Below are 27241 nucleotides of genomic sequence, written 5' to 3'. Positions count from 1 at the left end.
GTATTGTGTCATTTCACACAACTGTATTCAGACGCCTTCTGTTGAGTCTCACATTCTGTCAGTTTTTATGTTTTCATTCTCAACTCTGAGCTCAGCGATACAAATGTGCAACAAACTGGCCAATCTAAACTAGAGGGTACAACACTGCTCCATCTTGTGGAGCAACGGGTTGTTCTCCATACACCATCCTGACAGCCATTCTACCTCATCTCTATGAGCCATCTGGTCCCCACCAGAGATCAGCCCCACCCGCCGTGAAGTGGTCTGCAAACTTTAGAATGGTGTAAAGTTGTAAAGCAGGGGCTCAGCACACTGTCCTGTGAGGAGGTGCTGCTGATGTTAGTCTACCCTCTCTCTCTGTCTGCAGTCCTTCAGGAAACCTTTATCCACATTCAGGTGGAGTAGGGAGGCCCTAAGTCCACCAGTTTATCCTTATGGTTTTATAGGATATGGAGTTAACAGTGGGTCAAAGAAATATTCAGTCAGTCAGCCATTGGTTTATATGCAGTTTCTCCAACTTAAAAAGATGAGAGGCCTGCATATTTCATCACAAGTACTTCCCCTAAGAGAGACAGGATTTTTATAGGATTTCTAATGATATAATTAGTAAATTCCTCGATTAAAAGAAGTATTTGGTCACCTATGAACACCTACCATTTCTGGCTCTAATAAACCTGTAACTTCTCCTTCAAGAAGCTCTTCTATCCTTCAGTGGTTTGAACTGTGTATTGGTATAAAAGACATCTGTCCACACCCTTAACAGTAACACTGCAAATGCCACTATGGCCAATACCAAAGAGCTGTCAAATGACACTAGATGCAAAAATAATGGAACTGCACCAGGCTGGGAGACTGAATCTGTAACAGGTAAGCAGCTTGGTGGAAGAAATCACCTGTGGGGGCAATTATTAGGAAATGTAAGACATACAGAACACTGATAATCTCCCTCCATCTGTGGCTCCCCGCTAGATCTCACCCTGTGGGGTCAGAATGATCACAAAACCGGTGAGTAAAAATCCTAGAACCACATGGGAGACCTAGTGAATGACCTGCAGAGAGCTGGGACCAAAGTAACAAAGGCTATCATCAGTAACACACTACACCACCAGGGACTCCTGCAGTCCCAGTTGTGTTTCCCTGAAATGCCAGTACATGTGTAGGCCCACCTGAGGTTTGCTAGAGAGCATCTGGATGATCCAGAAGACATTTGGGAGAATGTCAATAAAAAGAAAAGTCTGATAAAACCACAATAGAACTTTGCAAAACTAAATTTGTCATGTTTGAAGAAGAAAGAGTGCTGGTTTGCATCCAAAGGCGAACATGGAGTTTCATGGAGAGCACAGACTCACAGCAGTAGACTTTTACAATTCAATCAAAAGCACCGTGGCTCTCCTGGCCAATGGAGCAGAGTGCTCACCCTTGAACTTCTGCTAAAAGTGGATAGCAAGTTGGAGCAACAAGACTAGTTCTAAATCATCTACAGTTCAGACCATAACATTTGCATCCAAGACCATGTTTGACCGGTCAAGGACATAACTAGCAAGACAAAACAACTGCTGATGCCTGAAAGCATTGTATCTAATCTGACTCCCAAGAGCTGAGGGTGCTGCCCTTGGATCTCCACAAACAAACGTGCTTCTACAGAAAGTGAGAATCAGCTGTGTGTGGAGGAGGAAACCTGCTGCTTATCCCTTCTTGACCTTGGCAATCCTGGTACACCCACCTCCGCACATAGTCTGGTGTAAGAAAGCCTCCCATGGATGCACCCCCACCACCCACCCACTGTACTTTACTAAGTACTAAGTCTTCATGTGTATTATGCTTGTGTGTTGAAATTGTGTTTTTTTTCTTGTGTCTACACATTGTTTGCTGAGTGAGGATGAAGATAAGATTTTTTTTTGCCACCATGACCTTACCCTCCTCTTGGAATCCATCTACACCCATGCTATGCAACAAGTGCTGAGCATCTCTGGGAACTCCGTCAAGACTGTTTGGACACCATTTCTGGTGACTACCTCTTGAAACTCATCAAGAGAATGCCAAGAGTGTGCAAAGCAGTAATCACAGCATAAGGTGCCTTTCATGAAGAACAATATGACATATTTTCAGTTGTTTCACACTTTTTTGTTATGTATATTATTCCACATGTGTTAATTCATAGTTTTTATGCCTTTAGTATGAATCTACAATTTTCATAGACATAAAAATAAAGAAAACTCTTTGAATGAGAAGGTGTGTCCAAACTTTTGGTCTGTACTGTAGGTATAAATACATGTAAATATCCAGGTAAGTTTATATAGGTAAATTCTTTGGAGCTTGTCATCTCAAAAGTAGCTTGCATGCCGATAAAGTGTCAGCACCGCTGCTGTACAACATCCACAAGGGACAAAAAAAAAAAAAAAAAAACAAGAAAAGGGAAACTCATTAGTACATTAGTAGAACGAATAAGATCAGAACGAATGGATGTTTGTAGCCCTGAAGCTGTTTATTAGGCAATTGTGATTGAAATGCAGAAGAAAGCTCCAAATGACCCTCTCATCAGAAAAATTATAGACATCACCTTTGCTCTTTGAAGACAGGAGGCGGTGAGGGATGAGCCTGAAGTAAGTCAAATAATGCAATGATGGCCAGCGCTTCTTACTGAATTCCAGGTTGGTGAAGTGTCCTTGCCTACATTATGTTTCTTCTGCTTTTTGGGGGATGTTTTTTAAAACAAATCCTTAGTGTCAAAATTGGGCTCTTATCTTTTCAGATTTATGTGGAGTTTTACAGAGGAGGAGAGAGGAATTCCTTAAAGTTCTTTATGGTTTGTGCCCCAGCCTCTTTGAAATTTAAAAACAAAAACTGGTCACATAGGCAAGCAGTTACTGTAATTTCCGGAATATAAGCCACTACTTTTGTCATATGCTTTCGACCCTGCAGCTTATTCAATGATGCAGCTAATTTATGGATTTCTGTGATGGCCCCCGAGAGCGCTCATGCAGACTCGGAGGGGAGGCAGAATGCATGAACCAACTTCCAGCAACAAACCTATTATGTTCAGAGACGCCTACACCCAGCCAAACAGCATGGACCTCACTTCAGCTATTAGACACTTTAGTCACGGTGCAACAAAAAAAAAAACACCCACGCCCAGCCGCATCCCACAATCCTTTGGTGCCATTAGACCCAACGTGCATGTGATCGCCACTACAATGTGATGCAGCTTTCAAGTTAAAAGCAATCATTAAAAGCAGTATAAAAAAATCCACCATCACCAACGGGTTTGGAAAAACCGATCCGCTGCATGGCGGAGAGAAAAGCGCATGCTCAGGAGTGAATTTACCTCTGAGTCAGAGTGACACTAGCCCATCTATTTAGCAGCTCCGTGATATACGAGATGATCTTTAAATGTGCTTTTATTATTGTTATGGTTATTATGAAGCGCCTGTTCGCTCATCATTTTATTTTTAATCTGTGTGGTCAGTGCTTTTTTGTGGTAGAACAAAGCCGGAAGAACGGTAAGGTGAAGGCTAACATGCGCTAACAACAACATTTAGCCTGGATGATCATGAATCCATGCGGGAAAAGCTGCAATCTGCATCTTGGCTGCACATAAATATGTGGGAATAACATCAGTCTTTATTTTGTCGGGACACCACTGGAAACACAAATCTATGTGATTGTTTGAACAGTTTCTAAGGACTGAGCGGCATTTTGATTTGAAAAGCTCACACCGCCCCAAAGCCGCTGTGTGAGCTGGAGACATGGTCCTCCTGAATTCAGCTGCTCGTTCACATAAAGCTGCGTGACAGATGGCAGTCTGAAGCGTCCGTCCCATAACACAGCATCCTCCCCGCCCCTCAAAGACAAAAATTTAAGTCCGGTTGCTCTGCTCAGAGACACGGTTCGCTCTGTCCACCGGCAGCCGCGCTCCGCGCACAGGGACCGGACGTCAGGGGGCACAAAGCGCTCCTCCTTGGTGCCCCCTTACGAGGGGTGTCAGAGAAGGTAGACAAGGAGCCAGCGGGGCGAGGGCGGAGCGCAGAGACGTCCGCGGAGCATCAGTGTGTCACTGGTGTGGAGGGAAACTTCTGGCGCACGCGCTGCGCAGAGGCACGTGCTTTTAAGTCGCTGCTGCTCTCTTTTACTGGTATGTTTTTTTAATCAGCCCTGTTACTACCATATTGCTGCCGCGGAAGGAGAGGAGAGCTGCTTTCCAGTTCTGCCCTCCTTCCGCTGCAGCTCTCTGCTCCTTCTTAAACACGCACGCGGTTTCAGCACATATACATCCTCAATCTACAACACAGTGTGGTGACCTGGGGGTTAGCCCCGCCTTAAGCCCTTAAGACTCATGGGAAGTGGGCAATCGTGGATGTAAATGTCCTCCCCAAACTGAGGGAGCTGTGAACAGAAGTGAGGTGCATGCTGTTTGGCAGTTGCGGGTGTGTTCAAATAAATGGGCTGACGCACTGTTAACTCCTCCCTCAGTGAGAGTTCCAGCATGTCTCAATAATCTGCTTTTTAATCCTGGTGGATCCACGCTCAGAGGCCAAGGAAAGGGTAGAGGGTGTTGCAACCATGCAAACCAACACAAAGGTGAGGCTTACTCTGTGCAGTGATGGGACTTTTCTACAGGGAGGGTTTGTATTTACTTTAGATCGGGGAGCATTTTATTTTAACGCCCACACCTGAGAAGGTAAAGCAGAAGCACTTCTGTATTGATCTGAAGACAAAAAAGAGTTGAAGAGACTTCCGGCACGGTAGCACCCTAGAGAGGCGGACGGCCACCTCCCTCTTGCAAACACTTTAAGCTAAACTCCTGCAAACAACTCATTTAACAAACTATCCTTTACAGTAAGCCCGCTAAAACTCTGATTATGTTGGCGGGACAAGGAAAATCGAGCAAAGGTCGTAATAAACCCTCACAATGGAAAATTGACTTCAGGTTCAAAAAGAACCAGGATGGCAGTGGTAACATGGAAGGTAACGATAGCAGTGGTGCTAACGCTAGCAATGATGCCGACTGCCCGACAAGTACCAAAGATCTTAATGAAGCCACAATTTTGAAACAGAACCATTTTGAGGAAAAAGGCCGGACAATCAGCGTCCCCGTCCTATTGTTGCTAAATTTGAACATTATAAACAAAAGATGCAGGTAAAAAGCAGAGGGCGAGAGCTGAAAGACACACAATACAGTGTGAATGATCAGTTTCCAGGCGAGATCCTCCGCCGGCGGAAAATCCTCTTCCCGCTGAGGAGGAAGCACCTGTCTGCTGGAGCACGCGCGGTGGTTGCCGTTGATAAACTTTTTGTGAATGGCAAGCTGTTCCGGGACCCCGAGGTAACACCCTGGCTGTGCTGAAGGCTTTCAGAGGCGCACTGACATCTGCGCTGCCCAGAAGAAACCCGCAAACTTATTTAACTAGGAAATAATCGGATCATCAATAATCCACACCTCTCAGGAAAAGTGTTTTTTCTCTCTCTCACATTCATGTTTCTGTTGTTGTTTCGTTGTTTTTGTTTTTTGTTCTTTCTCTTTCCCTCTCTCTTTTCTCTTGTCCCCCCCCCTTCCCATTTCCTCATATGTGAATCAGGTAAAGTCAACGCAACCACGGTGAGTATTTATTTATGCACGGAACGGGCGCGCGCGCATACTAGCGCGCATAAGAGCATGCACACGCGATCCCGCACACACACGTTGATAAACTGCAAAAACCTCACTTAGGCTCACACAGGACGCACATAACATGCAGCTCATAGCCAAGACACGTTCACCCACAACGCATAGCGCTTGTCAGTGTAGCAGGTACGCACAGCGGGCACGCGCACACGGACGGGCACACGCACTATTTAGCCCTCTCCCGGTTAGAACAGCTATGAACAGTCTTAACATCGTTAGCTGGAATGTGCGTGGACTTGGTTCTGGGCCAAAGAGATTGAAAGTGTTAAATCACCTGAATGATCTTAAAGCAGATATAGCTCTGCTGCAGGAGACCCATTTATCATTATCAGCTGGTCATCTCCTGTGCTGTTCCCAGTATCCAGCTATGTATTCTGCCAGTTTCAACTCCAAACAAAGAGGGGTTGCAGTTTTGATTAATAAAAATGTTACATTTACTCATAAGGATACAGTTACTGACCCAGAAGGCAGATTTGTAATCATTAATATATCCATTCAGAATAAAGACTTTTGCATCGCCAGCATCTATGGTCCTAATGTTGACGACTCTTCCTTCTTTCACAGATTCTTTACCTCACTCTCAGTTCACTCTGACTCCACAATCATTATAGGAGGAGACGTCAACCTTGTTTTGGACCCTGAACTTGACAGACTCAGCACAGCAGCAAACCAGCGTACATGGCAGTCTGCAAGTATTCTAAAGCAGTACATGAATGATCTGGGTCTCTGCGACGCTTGGCGCTCATGTCATCCAAACACTAAGGGGTTCACCTTTTTTTCTCCAGTTCACCATTCACAATCTCGTTTAGATTATTTATTAGTCAGTAACTCCCTTTTGAAAGAAATTAAAAGTTCCAACATTCATCCAATTATTATCAGTGACCATGCACCAGTTTCTGTTACTATTTCAAGGGAAGTACCCAGACCCTCGGGTTCAACCTGGAGGTTTAATACGTCTTTGTTAAAAGACCAGGAATTTATTGAATTCTTTAAAAAAGAGTGGGCAACCTTCTTAGAATTCAACGATACTTCTGAAATATCACCAAGTATTCTTTGGGAAGCAGCAAAAGCAGTCATGAGAGGGAAAATCATCTCTTATTCAACGCATAAAAAACGCAAGGAGAAAGCAGATTTATTAGAATTAGGAAATAAAATAAAAACTCTGGAGACTGCTTATGCTGCTTCTGCACAGGAACACATACTGGGGGACCTGAAAAATTTAAAGCTGCAGTTAAATGACATCATCAATAAACAAACACAATTCCAGATACAAAGGCTTCGACTGGAAAGATATGAAAACTCAAATAAATCTGGCAAATTTCTAGCTAATCAGCTTAAAATTAATAAAGAAAAATCAACAATCACTTCGATTATGGACCAAACAGGGAATGTCACCCATGACCCGGTAAAAATTAATAATGCGTTTAAAGACTTTTATCAAAACTTATACACTCCACAGATCAATCCATCAGAACAAAGCATCAACTCATTTCTCAACAATATAAACCTGCCCAAGTTAAACGAAGATCAAATCACAAATTTAGACTCTCCGCTCTCGTTGTCTGAGCTTCATGAAGCTCTGTTACTTATGCCTAATGGTAAAGCACCAGGGCCTGACGGCTTTCCTGCAGAGTTTTATAAGGAATTCTGGGAACAACTGGCACCAACGTTTTATAAAACGGTAAAATTTATCAATGAAAGCCAATCTCTACCACCTAACATGAACTCTGCCAACATTATCCTTCTTCTAAAACCAGACAAAGACCCCACGAGTCTTTCAAGCTATCGCCCCATTTCTTTAATTAATGCAGATGTAAAAATTATCTGCAAAGCACTAGCACAGAGAATAGAAAAAGTCACTCCTCACATAATTGACTTTGATCAAACTGGATTCATCAAAGGCAGACACTCGGATGACAATGTCCGCAGACTCGTTAACATAATAGACTTTGCCACCATCAAAAACCAGGAAATGACTATACTATCACTGGATGCTGAAAAAGCCTTTGATAGAGTAAATTGGAAGTTCCTCATTGCTGCCCTCCATAAGTTTGGGTTTGGAGAATCATTCATCAATTGGATCAAAATATTATATCACAACCCCAATGCATCAGTTAGAACTAATAAACAGACTTCCAACAGGTTTTTTCTTGGAAGAGGAACTAGACAGGGTTGCCCACTCTCCCCCTCGCTTTTTGCAATATTTATCGAGCCTCTAGCTGCAGCAATAAGACAGAATGAGAGTATTAAAGGAATTAAAACCAAACACAGCCATCATAAAATTAGTCTCTATGCAGATGACATATTACTGTTTTTAAGTAATATACATTCTGTAAATGAAACGGCAACAATCATTAATGAATTCTCTTCTATATCAGACTATTCCATTAATTGGAATAAATCTGTTTTATTACCACTGAACAGTAATGCGGAGCAAGGACTCACAATACCAGTTAAATCAGGCAATATAAAATATCTAGGTATTTATTTTTCCCCCAAAATATCAGAACTGGTGCTGCTAAACTACACCCCATTACTGAAAAACATACAGGACGATCTAACACGCTGGACCAACCTGCCTTTGTCCCTTATGGGCAAGGTAGCCACGGTTAAAATGAAAATCTTACCCAAAGTTAATTATCTCTTCTCAATGATTCCCACACAACCGCCATTAAAATGGTTCAAAACATTAGACTCATCCATATCAAGCTTTCTATGGAACAATAAACCTGCAAGAATTAGTCTAAAAACTTTAAAATCTGCAAAAAGCTGTGGAGGATTAGAATTACCTAACTTCCACAATTACTTTCTTGCAAATAGATTACAATACATCTTAAAATGGTTAAAAAATAATCCAGAAACAAACTCATGGTTAGACTTGGAACAGGCGTTATGTGGAAAGATCAACCTGTCAGATCTTCCATTTATTAGTCAAATAGTTAAAAAACAGGATTGTTTCAAAAGTATTAATATAAATGCCACTTTAACAGCCTGGTGGGAATTTCTCAAAATATCAAAATCATCAATTCAACCGTGCAAAATGACACCCATCTGGAACAACCCAGACATCCTCATAAACAAAAAAATTATCCACTTCCCAGCTTGGCAAGCAGGGGGCATAAAACAACTAGAGCACATAATTATTGATAGAAGATTCATAACTCCCCAGGAACTTCAAGACAAACATGGAATATATAACTTCTTGGAATATCAGCAACTTAAATCAATTATTACTAAAAAGTTTAAATACAGAGACAACGATTTAAAGCTACCAGATGTAGTTACCACTCTGATCAATTTCTCAATGAATAAAACTCTCTCCAAAATATACAAACTTTTATGTAATTTAGATAACAATATTTCACTTCCGACAACAAAATGGGATGCGGATTTGAGCATCAGCACAGATGAAAGTTTTTGGTCAGAACTTTGTCTAAACACCTTTAAAATGACAAAAAATCCAAATCTGCAGCTAATCCATTTCAAAACTCTTCACAGAATTTACTACACTGGACAGAGGATGTTCAAGATGGGTCTCAGTAACTCAGACATTTGTCAGCACTGTGACAGTAATCTACCTGACAATTACATGCATGCACTATGGTTCTGCACGCCTGTCCAGGCTCTCTGGCAGCAGGTATGTGCCGATCTATCAGTCTGGCTTAAGGTTTCAATCACAGCTTCACCGTCACTTTGTGTGCTTGGTGACATGAGTGCCATCGATGTAGAAGGAGGATTAGGCTCTATCATTTTCATAACTCTTTGCATTGCTAAAAAAACTATTTTAATAAATTGGAAAAGCAAAAAAAATAAAAATATAAGTCAACACAGAAATCTGCTGCTTGATCATATCAGCTTGGAAAAAATGTCAGCCCAAAGTTCAAGTAACTTTGAAAGAATTCGGTCTCTCTGGTCTCCCATAGCTAACTCCGTGACTTAGGGGGTGGGGGGGGCATGGTCGTCGCTGCTTCTTGCCCTTCTGCCGTGGGCCGGGGTGGGGGTCGGGGCCTCCGGTGCCTGGCCGGGGGTGGTGGGGGCTCCGTTGGTCGGGGGGTCGGGTCCGGCGCCTGGGTGGGGCGGCCTGGGGCGCTGCGTGGTCCTCTGGGCTTGGGTGTGGGGGTGCGTGGTTGGGGGGGTGGGGTGGTGGTCTGGCTTGGCTTGGGGGGGTGGTCCCTTTGCCTGTGCTGGGGGGGGTTGGCGGGGGGCGCTGCTCGGGGGGGGGGGCCCAGCGGCGCTGGATGGGCTTCCCGTCTACACCTGGGGCTGGGATCGGCCCTTCCCTGGCTCTGGGGCGGGACGGGACAACCCTCTTGGGGCCCCCGGTCACTCTGGGTGTCATCCGCTTCGGCTGCGGGGTCTGGGGGTGGGGTGGGGTGGGGGTCTTGTCGGCCCTGTCCTGTGGGGCGGCATTCTGGGGGAGGGGGGGGGGCACTATTGGTACGGGGCAGGGGGGGTTGACGGGTCGGGGTCTCCGCTGAGGCCATCGGCGGTTTCTCCGGCCGGTTGGCTGCCTCGGTCTCGTCGAGGCCTGACCAGAGCTCTTCTAGGGCCGGCGTTTGGGGGTGGGGGCCTGGGCTTGCTCCGGGGGGGGGCGGCGCTTTCTGGCTCCCCTCTCTCTGTGTGGGGGTGGTGGTGCTGGGCCTGGGGTGTCTGCGCCTCCGGGGGTGGGGCCCCGGGGCTGGGTGGGCCTGGCCCCCTTGCTGGGGGGGGGGGCGGGGGACGGCTGTTTGACCACCGGGGGACAGTCTATCATCTGTCCCCAACTTACCCCCTTCCTCATATAACCTCATAATAGGGTGAGGGGGTGGGGGGCTTAGCCTGCGATGAGCCTTGGGGGGGGGGGTTTACTAGGCAGTGACCCCCCTCCTGTGGTTGCCGTATGGAGTGGGCCCCCCCTCTTTCGGTTTTATTGGCACCTTAGACATGTAGGGCCCTTGGTAGGGGGGGTGCTTGGACATCACTGCCAGCAAGCAGCGGATGTCCTCCTAGCACCCTACCCGCCAATTTTAACCGCACCTTAGACATTTAGGGCCCCTTGGTGGGGAGGGTGAGGGGACGTCACTGTGAGTAATCAGGAGACGTCCCCTTAGTGCCCTACCCGCCAATTTTAACCGCACCCCCCTTAGTACACACACCCCTCCCCCCTCAATATATACATCCCAACATAAACACACACACATGCACACACACACTCTCTCAAACACACATACACGCACACACATTTTGCAAGGAAGGTGGGACCTGGGACCATCTGTCCCCTGCCTCTTCCCTGGTGGGGGGTACGGGCCCCTTTGCAACGGCGGCTGTGTCCCCGGGGTGCTGGCTTCCTGGGCCCGGCGGTGCTCTCTCCGCGCGGTGGGGGGGTTCACAGTACATCTGAGCCGGGGGTGTTCGTGTCCCTGGGGGGTGGGTTCTGGTCCTTGCTCCTGAGTGCTGGGCCCCGCCAAATTTCCAACTGTGGCCGAGCCTGGTCGGGCCATATTTACAACACCCCTTGTGGGCCCTCTTTTTTCCCCGGGGTTCCCCCCTCCTGGGCGGGGGCGGCGGGCCCCTGCCTCGCTCCTCCCTGGACCAACCGTGGGCCGGGCGGATGGCTGCCTGGGGTGCGGAGTGGGTCTCCCTTGGGGGGTCCTGGCCCATACCTGGGGTTGGGGCGGGGGGATGCCCGGAACTCCTGGGTGGTGGTGGGGTGCTCGTCTGGGGCTGTGGGCGTCCTTCTCCGGTGGGGCCCTGCGTTAGGTTCTCCCGGCGCGGCGGGGGGGCTGCTCTCCTGGTTGGGCTGGGGCGGCGCCCTCTTTCCCTCCGTGCCTCCCTGCTCTCTGGCTCTGGGGGCCTTGCGGCGGCCCTGCTGGCCCTGGCCTGGGTGGCGGGCTTGGTCGCCCGGGCGGCGGTTGTTCCCTGCCGGTTCCCGTGTGGTGTTGGGGGGAATCCGGCTGCCGCTGCTGGTGCGGTGGGGGTCTTGGGGTGGGGATGGCTGGGCACTCTCCCTCCTTCTTTTCACGTTCCACCATCCATTTTAGAAGAACATAAACACTCACCTGAGCACAGGTGTTAGCTCAACAGACTGAATGACTGAAATATTTCACACTAGTTGGTTTTAAGGCATAAGTATGCGTGTGAACACTATCTGTTTTGTGTACATGTCGACAGGTGGACATTTTTGCAACTAACAGGTGTGTTTATAACATTTGAGTGTGTGTGTGGACAGGCTCCGCCCTTTTTTTTTGTTTTTTTTTTTTTTTTACATTTGAACCTTACCATAATGATTAACAACCAGTAAACTTGTTGCTTTATGCTGCTTCATGGTCTTATCCCCCTTCCCCTCCTATTATCACCCCCTACCCCCCCTCTCTCTAACGTCCCTCTTTCTTCTTCCCCTCTTTCCTTTTCCGTCCGGTCCAACACCAAAGATTTTCAGACATGTTTGGAATTAATAAAGTTTGGCCTCAATTACAAAAGGGGTTTATTCAGACATACCTTTGGTTTGTCTGAAGATTAATAACCCCTCTTGTTAAAGTAAAATATGTCCAACCCAAGAGGCCCTCAGCTCTCATCTGTCTGCCTAGCTGTTGGACAGGACAAGTTAGAAAAAGAAAAAAAAAAAAAAAAATGTGCTTTTATTATTGTTATGGTTATTATGAAGCGCCTGTTCGCTCATCATTTTATTTTTAATCTGTGTGGTCAGTGCTTTTTTGTGGTAGAACAAAGCCGGAAGAACGGTAAGGTGAAGGCTAACATGCGCTAACAACAACATTTAGCCTGGATGATCATGAATCCATGCGGGAAAAGCTGCAATCTGCATCTTGGCTGCACATAAATATGTGGGAATACCATCAGTCTTTATTTTGTCGGGACACCACTGGAAACACAAATCTATGTGATTGTTTGAACAGTTTCTAAGGACTGAGCGGCATTTTGATTTGAAAAGCTCACACCGCCCCAAAGCCGCTGTGTGAGCTGGAGACATGGTCCTCCTGAATTCAGCTGCTCGTTCACATAAAGCTGCGTGACAGATGGCAGTCTGAAGCGTCCGTCCCATAACACAGCATCCTCCCCGCCCCTCAAAGACAAAAATTTAAGTCCGGTTGCTCTGCTCAGAGACACGGGTTGCTCCGTCCACCGGCAGCCGCGCACAGGGACCGGACGTCAGGGGGCACAAAGCGCTCCTCCTTGGTGCCCCCTTACGAGGGGTGTCACAGAAGGTAGACAAGGAGCCAGCGGGGCGAGGGCGGAGCGCAGAGACGTCCGCGGAGCATCAGTGTGTCACTGGTGTGGAGGGAAACTTCTGGCGCACGCGCTGCGCAGAGGCACGTGCTTTTAAGTCGCTGCTGCTCTCTTTTACTGGTATGTTTTTTTAATCAGCCCTGTTACTACCATATTGCTGCCGCGGAAGGAGAGGAGAGCTGCTTTCCAGTTCTGCCCTCCTTCCGCTGCAGCTCTCTGCTCCTTCTTAAACACGCACGCGGTTTCAGCACATAAACATCCTCAATCTACAACACAGTGTGGTGACCTGGGGGTTAGCCCCGCCTTAAGCCCTTAAGACTCATGGGAAGTGGGCAATCGTGGATGTAAATGTCCTCCCCAAACTGAGGGAGCTGTGAACAGAAGTGAGGTGCATGCTGTTTGGCAGTTGCGGGTGTGTTCAAATAAATGGGCTGACGCACTGTTAACTCCTCCCTCAGTGAGAGTTCCAGCATGTCTCAATAATCTGCTTTTTAATCCTGGTGGATCCACGCTCAGAGGCCAAGGAAAGGGTAGAGGGTGTTGCAACCATGCAAACCAACACAAAGGTGAGGCTTACTCTGTGCAGTGATGGGACTTTTCTACAGGGAGGGTTTGTATTTACTTTAGATCGGGGAGCATTTTATTTTAACGCCCACACCTGAGAAGGTAAAGCAGAAGCACTTCTGTATTGATCTGAAGACAAAAAAGAGTTGAAGAGACTTCCGGCACGGTAGCACCCTAGAGAGGCGGACGGCCACCTCCCTCTTGCAAACACTTTAAGCTAAACTCCTGCAAACAACTCATTTAACAAACTATCCTTTACAGTAAGCCCGCTAAAACTCTGATTATGTTGGCGGGACAAGGAAAATCGAGCAAAGGTCGTAATAAACCCTCACAATGGAAAATTGACTTCAGGTTCAAAAAGAACCAGGATGGCAGTGGTAACATGGAAGCTAACGATAGCAGTGGTGCTAACGCTAGCAATGATGCCGACTGCCCGACAAGTACCAAAGATCTTAATGAAGCCACAATTTTGAAACCTATCAAGGAGCTTAAGGTGGACTTTTCAACGAAATTTGAGTTTTAGCCTTAATTAAAGAGATGTTAATTAAAGAGATGAGAAGCGAGGTTGGAGAATGCATGGAGCGGATTGTGAACGCGGAGACGGGCATCTCCGCCACTGAAGACACGGTGATGAGCCTCCAGGCTAAAGTTTCATGTCTCGAAAACCAAGCATGAAATATGGAGAGCAAGATCGTAGATCTGGAAAGCAGATCCAGGAGAGCCAACTTGAGGCTGGTAAATCCACCTGAAAAAGTGGAGGGAGGCGATGCGTGTTCATTCCTGGAGACATGGCTCCCAGAGGCATTGGACATTCCCACGCTCAGATCAAAGCGGTTCCTGGAGAGGGCTCACCGTGTTGGCCTAAGATCTGATTCACTCATCATGAAATTCCTCAGCAACAGAGACAAACAAGGTTCTGGTGATAAAAGCAGTGAAAGCTAAAAAGGAAATTCTGGTCAGTTCTATCCGGATATAGCAACGGAATTACTGTTCATAAAAAGCAGAAAGAGTTCGACCCTGTGAGGAGACAACTGCGTGACATGGGAATAAGACATGGCGTGATGTTTCCAGCCAAGCTACTGGTTACCTTCAAGAATAAAACACGTGTTTGGAAAAGTGAAGGAAGCAGAAAACTTCATATGCGGGATATGAGACAAGGACAGCACAGGATAACTGTGAGCAGTAAAAAAAAAAGACCATTACACCTGAAAACCTGGATCACTGTGAGTCAACCTCCATGATGAGTAAAAACTGAATTATGTCCACTTAAAAAAATGTATAAGAGAGCTGTGGAAGTTCTAACACCAGTGGTATTATTGGACTAACTTTAAACAGAATGAGGTGAACCGTGATTATACATTTAAAGTTAAACTGATGTTTCACTAGTACGCTGATGTATAAAAGGTACCGGGTAGTTATTTTTACCTAGTAACAACAGGACACTTTAAGTTTGATGTGATTTAAAAGGCTTTTTAAGGCAGGTTGCTGCATTTAAAATATATATTTTTTATTTTACTCTGTTATATATTTGTGACATTTGCAACAATTGAAGATTTCTTCTTTGAATTTAATTTCTCACTTAAAGAGGGAGGAGGTGTTAATTTTTTATTTTCATGGTGAAATCTGGGTCACTCTTCATTAAGTGTGGAATGATCCGTAACACTTTCACAGTGACATACTGGGTTGGGGGAAATTGGCTCCAAAGCCAAGGGGAGATTGTTCAGATGTTGATGCAGTTCAAAGCATCCGAGACGTGTTTGAATTTTTTCTATGTTTGAAAGTGAAAATCTATATTTGTCCAAGAGATAAATTTGTAACCAATCACCATGTCCAGTATTTCAGAAATTAAAATGACTTCATGGAACTGCAGAGGGCTGTCCACTCTAAAGAAAATAAAACAAGTCATGCGAAGGCCAAAGAAAATGCAGTCCAAAATAATCTTTCTTCAAGAAACTCACCATACAGTGAATGAGGACCTAAAGATTCAGAAAAGGTGGAAAAGAGAGATGTTTTCAGGACCATTTACCTCTCAGGCAAGAGGGGTAATGACCTTAATACATAGTTCCATCCCCTTTAACCCTGGTGCTATCCTATGGAGTGGGGGTCACCAACCTTTTTGAGACTGAGGACTATTTCCTGGGCACTAAGTGGAATGAAGGGCGCCACAGGACCTGTTTACGTGAACGACGCCCACCCCATGTATGAGTCTGTGTCCTCACTGCACAGCCCCTTCAACGTCAGACTGAGACATCCTAAGTGTCTGAAGGAGCGACATCAGACTTTACAACCTTAGCTGCTCCCAGTGAACCACGTAAAACAACATCATCGACTTGGTCTTATCCTACCCTGTGCAATAACCGATCATATGATCATCCTGTGCAATGCGCAATATTTTGTAATGTATGTGTGTATAGTGTGTATATAGGTGTTTATACTTACTCCATAGTCTTTTTTCTTTTATATACTGCTCTCTGTTCCTGTACTGCTGCCGCAATAAGGAAATTTCCGCATCGCGGGACTAATAAAGGAATATCTTATCTTATCTTATCTTACTAAAAACCTTCTACCCCCCCCCCCCCCCCCCCACACACACACACACAAACACAATTTGATGACGTCCTTTTGTGTGCTCTTTTTTTAATTGCTTATTTTACACACAAAAACATGCATGAATTTTCTAGACTCGTCTTACAGGGGGGGTCAAACTCAGTTGCAGGGGGGCCTAAATCCAAAACACACTTTAGGTTGCAGCCGAACAAGATAAACATTTATTGAACACACTAAAGCTAAACTTTAAAGCTTTAAAACTTTAACTTAACTTTAACTTTTTAAACATAAATGTGAATAAAAACAGACAGGAATATTAATCCAGAATAATAAATATATTCTGTCAAAATTATGCAAATATGAACAAACAAAGCCATGAAATTTTTAATAATTAGAAATAATACATCAAAATTATTCCATTTTCTTTGCTCTGTTATCATTTTAGAGCTGAACTCCTGACATAATTTTTAGCAATAAGTTCATTTCTGCTTGGTGTGTGATGATCTGTGTCTGTCTTTGGTGTTATGGTTTCCCTCTAGTGGCAAGGCAAGGCAAGGCAAGTTTATTTGTATAGCACAATTCGTACACAAAGTAATTCAAGGTGCTTCACAAAACAGAAAAATGCATTAAAATCACAATACATGATAGAAATAATCAACGTAAAATTTAGTTTAAAAGAAAAGAAAAAATTTTAAAATTGATTTAAAAATAAAGGAAGGAAAGGAAAGAAAAGTTCAGATAGGACTTTTCAGTCACATACACGGCTAAACAGAAATGTTTTAAGACTAGATTTGAACATGAACACAGAAGAGGCCTGTCTTACGACTTCAGGGAGGCTGTTCCAGATTTTAGCCGCAGAATATTGAAACGCTGATTCCCCTTGTTTAGTTCTGACTCTGGGAATCAACAGGAGGCCGGCCCCTGAGGTCCTCAGAGTACGAGATGGTTCATATGGCACTAACATGTCAGAGATGTACTTTGGTGCTCGGCCATAGTGGTGTTTCTTTTGGTTGCATTTCTGGCAGGTTAGCTGTGGTCCCTCACTAATTGATCACAGCTGCCTGCAATCATGTTGCTTCCTATTTAAGTTCTGTTCTCTCTGTGTTTTGTGTTGGAGCATCTTCTCTGTTCGGATCCTGTTTGGTTCAAGTAAAAGCTTAAAACTTGATGGATTTGTTTGAGTCTTCCTGCTTCTGGGTTTATCCTCTCTGACCATCTGTAACATTTGGTCCTGTGTGTGTCTCTGGTCTTGTGTGTGTCTCTGGTCCTGTGTGTGTCTCTGGTCCTGTGTGTGATGTACTGTGTGTGTCTTTGGTCCTGTGTGTGTGTCTTTGGTCCTATTTGAGTCTCTGGCCCAGTGTGCGTCTTTGTGAAATGTATGAGGGATTTAATTATTTAAAAACCTGTTATTGTGAAAATCATGTTTAGGTCTCATAAAACATTAAAAACTAAATTACAGAACTCTTCACTGGGATTACGACAAAAATATTTGGCATTTTCATAATTTTTTGCAACACCAACAGTAAAAATCCTCCAAAATCCTCAATACTTTCATAAACAAATGATCTATTGTTTATTTATGGTCTGAAAAAGTGCAGCTGTTTTCCAGCCTGCATCACCTGCTGTTTTTATTTATACGTTACTATCACAAACTAAACAACCGTAAAAATAAATGTATATGGAAAATACAGACAAGTATTAAAAATGTCCGCAATAGTTAGTGAAGAATGACGTTATTAGAATGAGCTGAGTAATTTAAGCCACCCGATGATCCAGGTGTTGCGCAATGGTCTCCGTGCGCTGTTTTTCCTCGCAACTACCCTTCCCCTTCTCCTCCTCTCACACACACACACACACACACACACACACACACACACACACACACACACACACACACACACACACACACGCCTCTTTCTCAAAGGCGGGAGCGCCGATTCGCAAGTTACAGGCCGTTCCATACTCCATATATTTCACGATAGCAGAACTAAAGTGCCACAATTACTAAAGCAAGCACTGATTCACCACCCCCTACTAACCAGGCAAGTACCGTTGCACACAAGTCTTAATTCTAGGGATGGCCCGTTTGACACGGGGCTTCGGCGCGCGGTTCACCTTCATGAAACAGAGTGTTTCGGCACAATGTTTCAAAGCGTGTGTCAACCAGCGCAGATCACGTGATTGATGACGTATGACGCGCCAAATGCATCACTCACCTGAACCAGGTTTCAGATCTCAGGTGTGTTTGATCAGAAGGGCGCGCTGTTGTCTATAAATACAGATGAATCCCAAACAACATTTCCTGACCAGTTCTGTTGTTTCCCATGTATCGTAAGAATCAACGTCATGGCACCCGGTAAAAAACGTTCTGTGGCTTGGGATCATTTCAACTTGATTTCTCCAAATAAGGTAATACACTATTAACGTTATTTTATTAGTAGCCATTGCTGATTATGTCAGTTTTATAGGTATGTCTGTCAGTTGAAAGGAATCATTTTTATTCTTTCCATTTTTTTTTTTGTGCAATGTTTGATTTGCAAACATGAATTTGCATTTAATGATAGTACATCCTCCATGATGCGACATCTCCGCTCCGTTCATCATGTTGAAACTCCGCAGTCGGCCAATCAAGCCTTCAATCCACCTCGTATTGGTAATAAGAATATATCTAACTAATGGTACGCTAGAACTGAAACAGATAGCTCAGTGGAAAAATCAGTGACATGTGAATGCTGAGGTTCCGGGTTCGAGGCTCAGCTTCTACAATTAATATTTTTTTTTCTTCATATGTATATTTTGCAGTGTCAAGAAAGCAAGAACTTGATTCTGCATTGGTGGATATGATTGTAATGGATGCACAACCATTTTCAATTGTTGAAGACAAAGGCTTCAAGGTAAGGTGGCTAATATTATATAGCATTTACATTATTTATGTTTTTGTGTACATAATAAGCTGTATTTTATTTGTCACTATTAGGCTTTTGTCAACCTTTTGGACCCATCCTACATAATTCCTAATAGGAAGGCCTTGAGGACAATGGTGGAGGAGAAGTACAAAGCCAAAAAGGAGAAGGCTTTAGATGTGGTTAGCAGGGCCTCTGCTGTCAGCCTTACAGCAGACATGTGGACATCCATTAACATGGACGCTTACTTGGCTGTAACATGCCATTTTATCACCGAGGAGGTAGGTATCCCCTGCTTTGTGCAATGCTTTGGTTTATGTATCTCAGTTTGACTTTGTTCATTCTAGGTGGAGCTGGCCTCTGTGGTCTTGGGGGTTCTGAAGTTTCCCCAAACCCACACTGCAGCTCACTTGGCTGAGGCCAAAAATCTTCTCATGGAAGAATGGGGAATTAAAGGGAATGTGCGAGCCAGATCAATAAAGTACAAAATCATTCATCAATATGGCCTCCCAATACCTAATATACATGATTTGTGAACATGTAATCTTTCTTCCAGGTGACAGGCCTGGTTACAGACTGTGCTCCCAACATTGTTGCATGTGCTAATATATTACTGCTTCGGCACATAACGTGTTTTGCACATATGCTTAATTTGGTGATGAAAAAGTCCCTTGCCCAAACCCCTGAACTAGAGGATATCCGAAGTAAGGGGCGTAGGATTGTTGGTCTTTTTAAATCCAGCACCACAGCGAAGGAGAAGCTGTCAGAGATGCAGCGACAGCTGGCCAGGCCAGAGCACAAATTAATACAAGAGGTGAAACATTTTCTTTTTTTTAAATCTAAGATTTTACATGTTTTTGCAGTTGTTTATTGTGTTACTTTCTTCTCTCCTTTAAAATGTGCTTGCTGTCTTATCTTAGGTGGAAACAAGATGGAACAGCACATTTAATGTTGGAAAGGCTGTTTAAGGAGAGAGAGCCACTGGGGGCAGCTCTGGCCACCCTCCATACAGACCTTCCTCCACTCACCTCAGAGGACTACCAGGCCATACACCACTGCTTGAGCGTTGTTTCACCGTTTCAAGAGGCCACAGTTGAGCTTTCGACAGAAAAACGAGTGTCAGCATCCAAAGTCATTCCCATGGTCAAAATGCTGAAACATTACATCTCAAGCAGGTGTGGTCAGATCACACACCCACTTGGTGAAAAACTGGCCACTAACTTGAAGAACAATCTCCATGAGAGGTTTTCAGCTCTGGAGAAGGTCACTGCTCTGTCAATGGCAACCTTGTTGGACCCAAGGTTTAAAGAGCTGGGGTTCTGCAGCCAAGGCTCTGCCCACACGGCCATAGAGCGACTCACTAAAGAGTGTGCTGCAACAATGCAGGCGCTACTTCCAGAGGCACAGCCACAGTCGCCACCTAGAGAAGGTCCTTCAAGACAGCAGGAAGATGGTGGTCTCTGGGCCCTGCTGGACAGGCATGTGGGGGTTCAACAGCAGGTGACCAGCACAACTGCCAGTGCAACAGTGGAGGTTCAGAGGTACAGTAAAGATTAGAATCCTCATCATAACTTCTGCTCATTTTAGACTGCTGCATGACAATAGGCTATTAATGTCCTTCTAGGTACTTAAAGGAACCTCACATCCCAAGGACTCAGGACCCACTGAGATACTGGGTTACCCACAAGGTTTTATACCCACATCTCTACAAGCTGGCAATGAAGTTTTTATGCACACCAGCTTCATCTGTGCCTTGTGAGAGGATCTTCTCCAAGGCTGGCGAAATCGTCAGCCAAAGACGAAACGGGCTGAAGCCCAGCACAGTGGAGAAAATTCTGTTTTTAAATAAAAATCTATAACATGTATCCCACCCAGTCATGTTAGACCCTGGTTCACAATCACTCATTCTCACTTTATACATGGCATTCACAATGTAACACAAGCACTTCTCACAAATCTTCAAACATTGTCTTTGTTTTATTTCCACACTGAAGTGTTACAAGGGCAAGGAACTTAGTGGAGTAGATGATATATGTCCTGTCTGCCACCAGATGCCGCTGTTCTGTGTGGTTTCTAAGCCCCAAATGCTTCATTCATTTTTCTGGCACATTTACACAAAGCCCCATGAGAGCTTCATGGGGCTTCGATTCCCATCCCTACTTAATTCACTATCCTCTTACTTTGTAGCTGCCTCACTTGACATGTCCAAACCTGCTAGCCGTGCACTTTGCAAAGCACAACCCCGGTTTGTTGAAAACGACACTCACATAAGTTGGCGGACAATATCTGTCCATTTATTTTGAGCGCACCCACCACTAGCCAAACAGCATTGACCTCACTTCTGCTCACAGCTCCCTCACTTATGGTGAGCGATTTAACACACCCGAGATTCCCCACTTCCCATGAGTCTTTAAAAGTTGAAGGCGACGCTAACCCCCAAATCGCCACAATATAATGATTTGCTACATGAGCAGTGCTATTTTTGGAGCATTTCCATTAAATGATATTTACCCTTCCAATAATTTTTTACATTCTCACTTTAACTGGGATAGTGATCTTTGTGTCTTTTGTGGAAATTATGTAGAAACTATGGAACATCTTTTCTATGAAATGTTTTCATGTAAAAGAGTTTTGGTCTTCTTTTCATAATTGGCTCAAATCCCAAAATATCATTAACCCTTTAAATTGGAATACAATTTATTGCATATTATTGTATTGTGCTTTGACGCACAATCCTTTAGCAACCGTGGTGATATTCCGTCAGGACCAGCAGATTTCCAACCGTTGAGCCTCCTGAGCTCTATGCACACTTCCTCTACAAATATAGGTGGCACAGCATCAGAGCTGCAGCTGGAGCAGGCATCCACCATCTCCTCCATCAAGTGGAGAAGAGGACCCGGTCATAGCTGCTATGATGGAGGAACCACCGCGAGATGGTAACGAGGAGCCGATCACAGCATCATAGATGGGAAACCCGCTGCTGGGTGGAGGAGAAGAGCAGGCCACAGCCGCAGAGGTGTAGGAGCTGCCACTTGGTGGAGTAGAGGAACCAACCACAGCAGCAGAAGTCAAGGACCCGCCACTGGGTGGAAAAGGGGAGCCGGTCACAGCAGCAGAGGTGGAGGAGTCACTGATGGTTGGGCATGGGTGAGAGTGTACTGAGTCAAACCTATTATAAAAATGGTTGAACTCATCCGCCTTGGCCACATCATCAGGCACAGTCCATCCCCTCCTCTTAAAGCCAGTAATGGCTCTCATGCCGCTCCACTCCTCCCGAGTGTTCTTATTCTGCAGTTTACTCTCAATTTGTAATCCCTCCTGGCGCGCCTTATGGCTCTTCTCAGATCATGTTAAGCCACCCTCGCTTTGTGCCGATCGCCAGTCTTAAAGGCCTGTTTCTTCCGATTTAACAGGTGCTTCGTACTGCTTTTAATCCACGGCTTGTTATTGGGAAAGCAGCGCACTTTTTTCAGAGGCACTGCCACATCTGTACAGAGGTGGATGTAATCAGTGACACACACCACAGCCTGATCGATGTCACTGTCACTGTCTCCCACCAGCAAGTCCCAGTCGGTGGATTCAAAACAGTCCCTTAGCATGGCTGCTGTCTCAGGAGTTCTCTGCCTAAAGGATCTGGTAGCTTTCGGCAGCCTCATCACACATGGCTTATATGATGGTCTGAGCTGAATGAGGTTATGATTAGACCTATCAAGGAGGGGCAGAGCCACTTCAGTGTAGGCAGATCTTAAATTCACATAACACAGAGTGTTGTGTCTAGTTGGACAGTTCACATATTGTGTGAAAACCCCTAAGTGAGAGCTCACATCAACATGATTGAAGTCCCCCGATATTATGATGAGCGCCGCTGGGTGTGCAGACTGAGCCCTCGCGCCACTTCCTGGATGACGTCACATGCTGACGATGGGTCCGCCCGCTGCGGAATGTAAATAACAATGGCGACTACGTTGGAAAACTCTCATGGAAGATAGTATGGTCTTATACCGACCACCAAGAGCTCCACATCACGAGTGCAGATCTTGTTTTTGACCGGGATGGCACCACTTGTTGCTGACCAAAACAGCACGTCCACCACCCTTCATTTTTCCGCATAGTTCCACCTCTCTGTCTGCTCTGACGAGAGCGTAGCCGGGGATGCTAACAGCTGAGTGGGGGATCACGTCAGTCAGCCAGCTCTCCGTGAGCAGATATAAACACACACGGTATGCCTCGTCAGTTTTTATCAAGGCCATCAGCTCCTCACACTTGTTCGGTAGAGAGTTTACATTCCCCATGATAACCGATGGTAAGAAGGGCTTGTCTCTCCACCTTCTAGCCTTAAGTTTAGCCCCAGCACGGCATCCACGGAAGGGCTTCTTAATCTCCGGAGGAATCAGATGTTTTAATCTGTTCGATGTACGTCGTAATTGAAGGAGGATATCTCTCGAGTACTTGTAGATGCACATTTTGGTCAAAAAGGATGAGAAGAAAAAGCACAAAAAAGCTACTTTAACAGCAAAAACACAGCACTACACGAACTTGCTGCCACTTCAGTTGGCGCAACCGTTATGATAATATATATTAACCTACAATGTTAAAGGGCCTAGGATAGCACAAGGATTAAAACTCATAAGATAACAGCAGATAAAATGGGAAGGTATACTTGCTGATCCAAGGTACACTTTTCTCTGAGTTGATAATTTTGGTTAACATGTATGCACCAAATAAGAATGAACCGAATTTCATTTCTTTAACAACTTATTCTGTGAACTCTCTACACTCAAGGGCCACTATCCTAGCTTGCCATTTCAACTGCACCCTCAATTCTGCTATGGATTAAATCATCACACACAGATAAATCAAATTGTAAAAGTAAATAAACTATGCTGCAGTTTACCAAAGACTTGGATCTAAAGGAGGTCTGGAGAGAAAGAAACCCATGTAGTAGAACTTACTCTTGTTTTTCCTTTTTTTCTTCTTCTTTTTTTTTTTTTCTAACTTGTCCTGTCCAACAGCTGGGCAGGCAGATGAGAACTGAGGGCCTCTTGTGTTGGACATATTTTACTTTAACAACAGGGGTTATTAATCTTCAGACAAACCAAAGGTATGACTGAATAAACCCCTTTTGGAATTGAGGCCAAACTTTATTAATTTCAATCATGTTTGAAAATCTTTGGTGTTGGACTGGACGGAAAAGGAAAGAAGGGAAGAAGAGAGAGGGATGTTAGAGAGAGGGGGGGGGTAGGAGGGTAATAATAGGAGGGGGGGGGGGGGTAAGACCATGAAGCAGCATAGAGCAGCAAGTTTACTGGTTGTTTATCATTACGGTAAGGTTCAAATGTAGTACAAAAAGGGCGGGGCCTGTCCACACACACACACAAATGTTACAAACACACCTACTAGCTGCAAAAATGTCCACATGTCAACATGTACACAAAACAGATAGTGTTCACACACGCATACTTATGCCTTAAAACCAACTAGTGTGAAATATATCCTTCATTAAATCATGCAAACTATTAGTGCAAAGGTGAGCTAACACCTGTGCTCAGGTGAGTGTTTATGTTCTTCTAAAATGGATGGTGGAATGTGAAAAGAAGGAGGGAGAGTACCCTGCCATCCCCACACCAAGACCCCCGCCGCAGCAGCTGCGGCAGCCGGAACCCCCCAATGCCAGACGGCAGGAGGCACGGGACAACCGCCCCCCGGGCGACCACATCCGCCACCCAGGCCAGGGCCAGCAGGACTGCCGCGAGGCCCCCAGAGCCAGAGAGCAGGGAGGCATGGGGGGAAAGAGAGTGCCGCCCCAGCCCAACCAGGAGAGAAGCCCCCCCGCCGCGCCGGGAGAGCCCAACGCAGGGCTCCACCCACTGCCCCAGACGAGCACCCCATCACCACCCAGGGGTTCTGGGCATCCCCCCGCCCCAACCCCAGGTACGAGCCAGGACCCCCCAGGGGAGACCCGCTCCGCACTCCAGGCAGCCAACCACCCAGCCCACGGTTGGTCCAGGGAGGAGCAAGGCAGGGGCCAGCCGCCCCCGCCCAGGAGGGGAGCACCCTGGGGAAAGGGGGGCCCACAAGGGGTGTTGTAAATATGGCCCGACCAGGCTCGGCCACAGTTGGAAATTTGGTGGGGCCCAGCGCTCAGGGGCAAGGACCAGGACCCAGGACTGCTGAGAGAGCATCCCTGGGCCCAGGAAACCGGCACCCAGGGGACACGGCGCCGTTGCCAAGGGCCCCGTACCCCCCACCAGGGAAGGGGGTAGGGGACAGATGGTCCTAGGTCCCACCTTCCTTGCAAAATGTGTGTGCGTGTATGTGTGTTTGAGAGGGTGTGTGTGTGCATGTGTGTGTGTTTATGTTGGAATGTGTATTTTGAGGGGGGAGGGGTTTGTGTACTAAGGGGGGTGCAGTTAAAATTGGCGGGTAGGGCACTGACGGGACATCTCCTGATTACTCACAGTGATGTCCCCTCACCCTCCCCACCAAGGGGCCCTAAATGTCTAAGGTGCAGTTAAAATTGGCGGGTAGGGTGCTAGGAGGACATCTGCTGCTTGCTGGCAGTGATGTACTCTTGTTTTTCCGATGTACAAAACTCTTACTCTCATATAGATTATTTTTTTGATACCAGCAAGCATACAATATAAAATCAAAGACTGCAATCATGACAACATTGCAATCTCAGACCATGCCCCAAACAATTTGGTTTACATAGATCCAGGTCTAGTAAGAGATCCACCTAAATGGAAGTTCCAACAAAAATGGCTAAAGGATCCAGACTTAATGGCGTCGATGATTATTTCATTTTCAATATATCTGAAACATGTGCCTCTATTAGATGAGAAGCATTCAAAGCCTTCATTAGAGGCCAACCAAATAATACATTTTACCGGCTCAAAACCCAAAAAGGCTGACCAAAAACTAAGAATACTGGAAATAAAAATAAAAAACAGACAAAGGAATGACTTCAACAACCCCTGTCCCAAATTGCATCAAAATTTACTCTCTTTAACCCTTGTGCTATCTTAGATGACCCCTCCCTTACATTGATGTGTTCTCCCTACCATGACAAAGGTGGATAAAGATGGAAAGATTTCATGTAATCCATGGACACCAGTGAAGATCACAAATCATTGAAGAAAAAAGGTTCAGAGTACCGTCTAGTCCGGGGGTCGGCAACCCGTGGCTCAGGAGCCGCATGCGGCTCTTTAGCTCTGCCCTGGTGCCTTCCTTGAGCATTTTCAAAAACGTTTTAAAAATGTAAAAAGATGGGGGAGAGAAATATATTTTTTGTTTTAATATGGTTTCTGTAGGAGGAAAAACAAGACACAAACATTTTTAAGGTTTTCCAATGCTGTAAGAATGTGTAGAATAAATATTGCCCAGCAGGTACGTCACTTGTAGCGGGAAATACAGGAGCCACACTGCCAACAAGTTGAGCTGTCAATCATCTGGCAGCGCTGGAGAACTGTCCGTGTCCCACACACCGCACGATTCCGAACAGTCTCAGAGAGGAGACAGAAAGAGAAGCTCAGTGTCCTTTCTGACATATCAAGCCCATTTACTTTGAACACACACCACATTGAACATTGCACAGGTGTCATCAACCTCTCCCCCCTCCCACACTCATGGTGCAACATAAAGAAACAACATAACAGGAAGAATAAACTAAGGTGGAACAACAAAACTGCCATATGAAAAGAAACGTGGGCAAACAGTATGAGGTGCCGTGTAGGACATTATTCAGAATTAGCATTCACATACACATGTGAAATTTCTCACACACACTAGTGAAATGCTTGTATACATACAACTGAAAATGTATTCATTCACATACACATGTGAAATCTCTCACATACACTACTGAAAATGCTCTCACATACACATGTGAAATGCTCTCACACACACTACTGAAAATGCTCTCACACACACTACTGAAAATGCTCTCACATACACATGTGAAATGCTCTCACACACACTACTGAAAATGCTTTCACATACACATGTGAAATGCTCTCACACACACTACTGAAAATGCTCTCACACACACTACTGAAAATGCTCTCACACACACTACTGAAAATGCTCTCACACACACTACTGAAAATGCTCACACACACTACTGAAAATGCTCTCACATACACTACTGAAAATGCTCTCACATACACATGTGAAATGCTCTCACACACACTACTGAAAATGCTCTCACATACACATGTGAAATGCTCTCACACACACTACTGAAAATGCTCTCACACACACTACTGAAAATGCTCTCACACACACTACTGAAAATGCTCTCACACACACTACTGAAAATCCTCTCACATACACATGTGAAAAT

General features: G+C 45.3%; 2 long non-coding RNA genes across 4 annotated transcripts; both read left to right on the top strand.

Moving 5' to 3' along the window:
• The first annotated feature begins 17719 nt into the window (after positions 1-17719).
• Positions 17720-19850, top strand: LOC144988315 (uncharacterized). Of its 3 annotated transcripts, XR_013652178.1 has the most exons (4): positions 17805-18891; positions 18975-19181; positions 19248-19714; positions 19821-19850. It is a non-coding gene; the product is annotated as an uncharacterized LOC144988315 (long non-coding RNA). The 3 variants fall into 3 exon arrangements; XR_013652176.1 differs by having other exon boundaries at positions 18975-19714; XR_013652177.1 differs by having other exon boundaries at positions 17720-18891; positions 18975-19837.
• Positions 19851-19855: 5 nt separating this feature from the next.
• LOC144988316 (uncharacterized) lies at positions 19856-20765 on the top strand. The gene is made up of 2 exons (XR_013652179.1): positions 19856-20441; positions 20525-20765. It is a non-coding gene; the product is annotated as an uncharacterized LOC144988316 (long non-coding RNA).
• Positions 20766-27241: the final 6476 nt, after the last annotated feature.

The sequence above is a fragment of the Oryzias latipes genome, chromosome 20, assembly GCF_053564925.1.
Source record: "Oryzias latipes strain Hd-rR chromosome 20, Olatipes_Hd-rR_3.1".
Classification (NCBI taxonomy): Eukaryota; Metazoa; Chordata; class Actinopteri; order Beloniformes; family Adrianichthyidae; genus Oryzias; species Oryzias latipes.
This window is presented reverse-complemented; position numbering and strand designations above follow the sequence as displayed.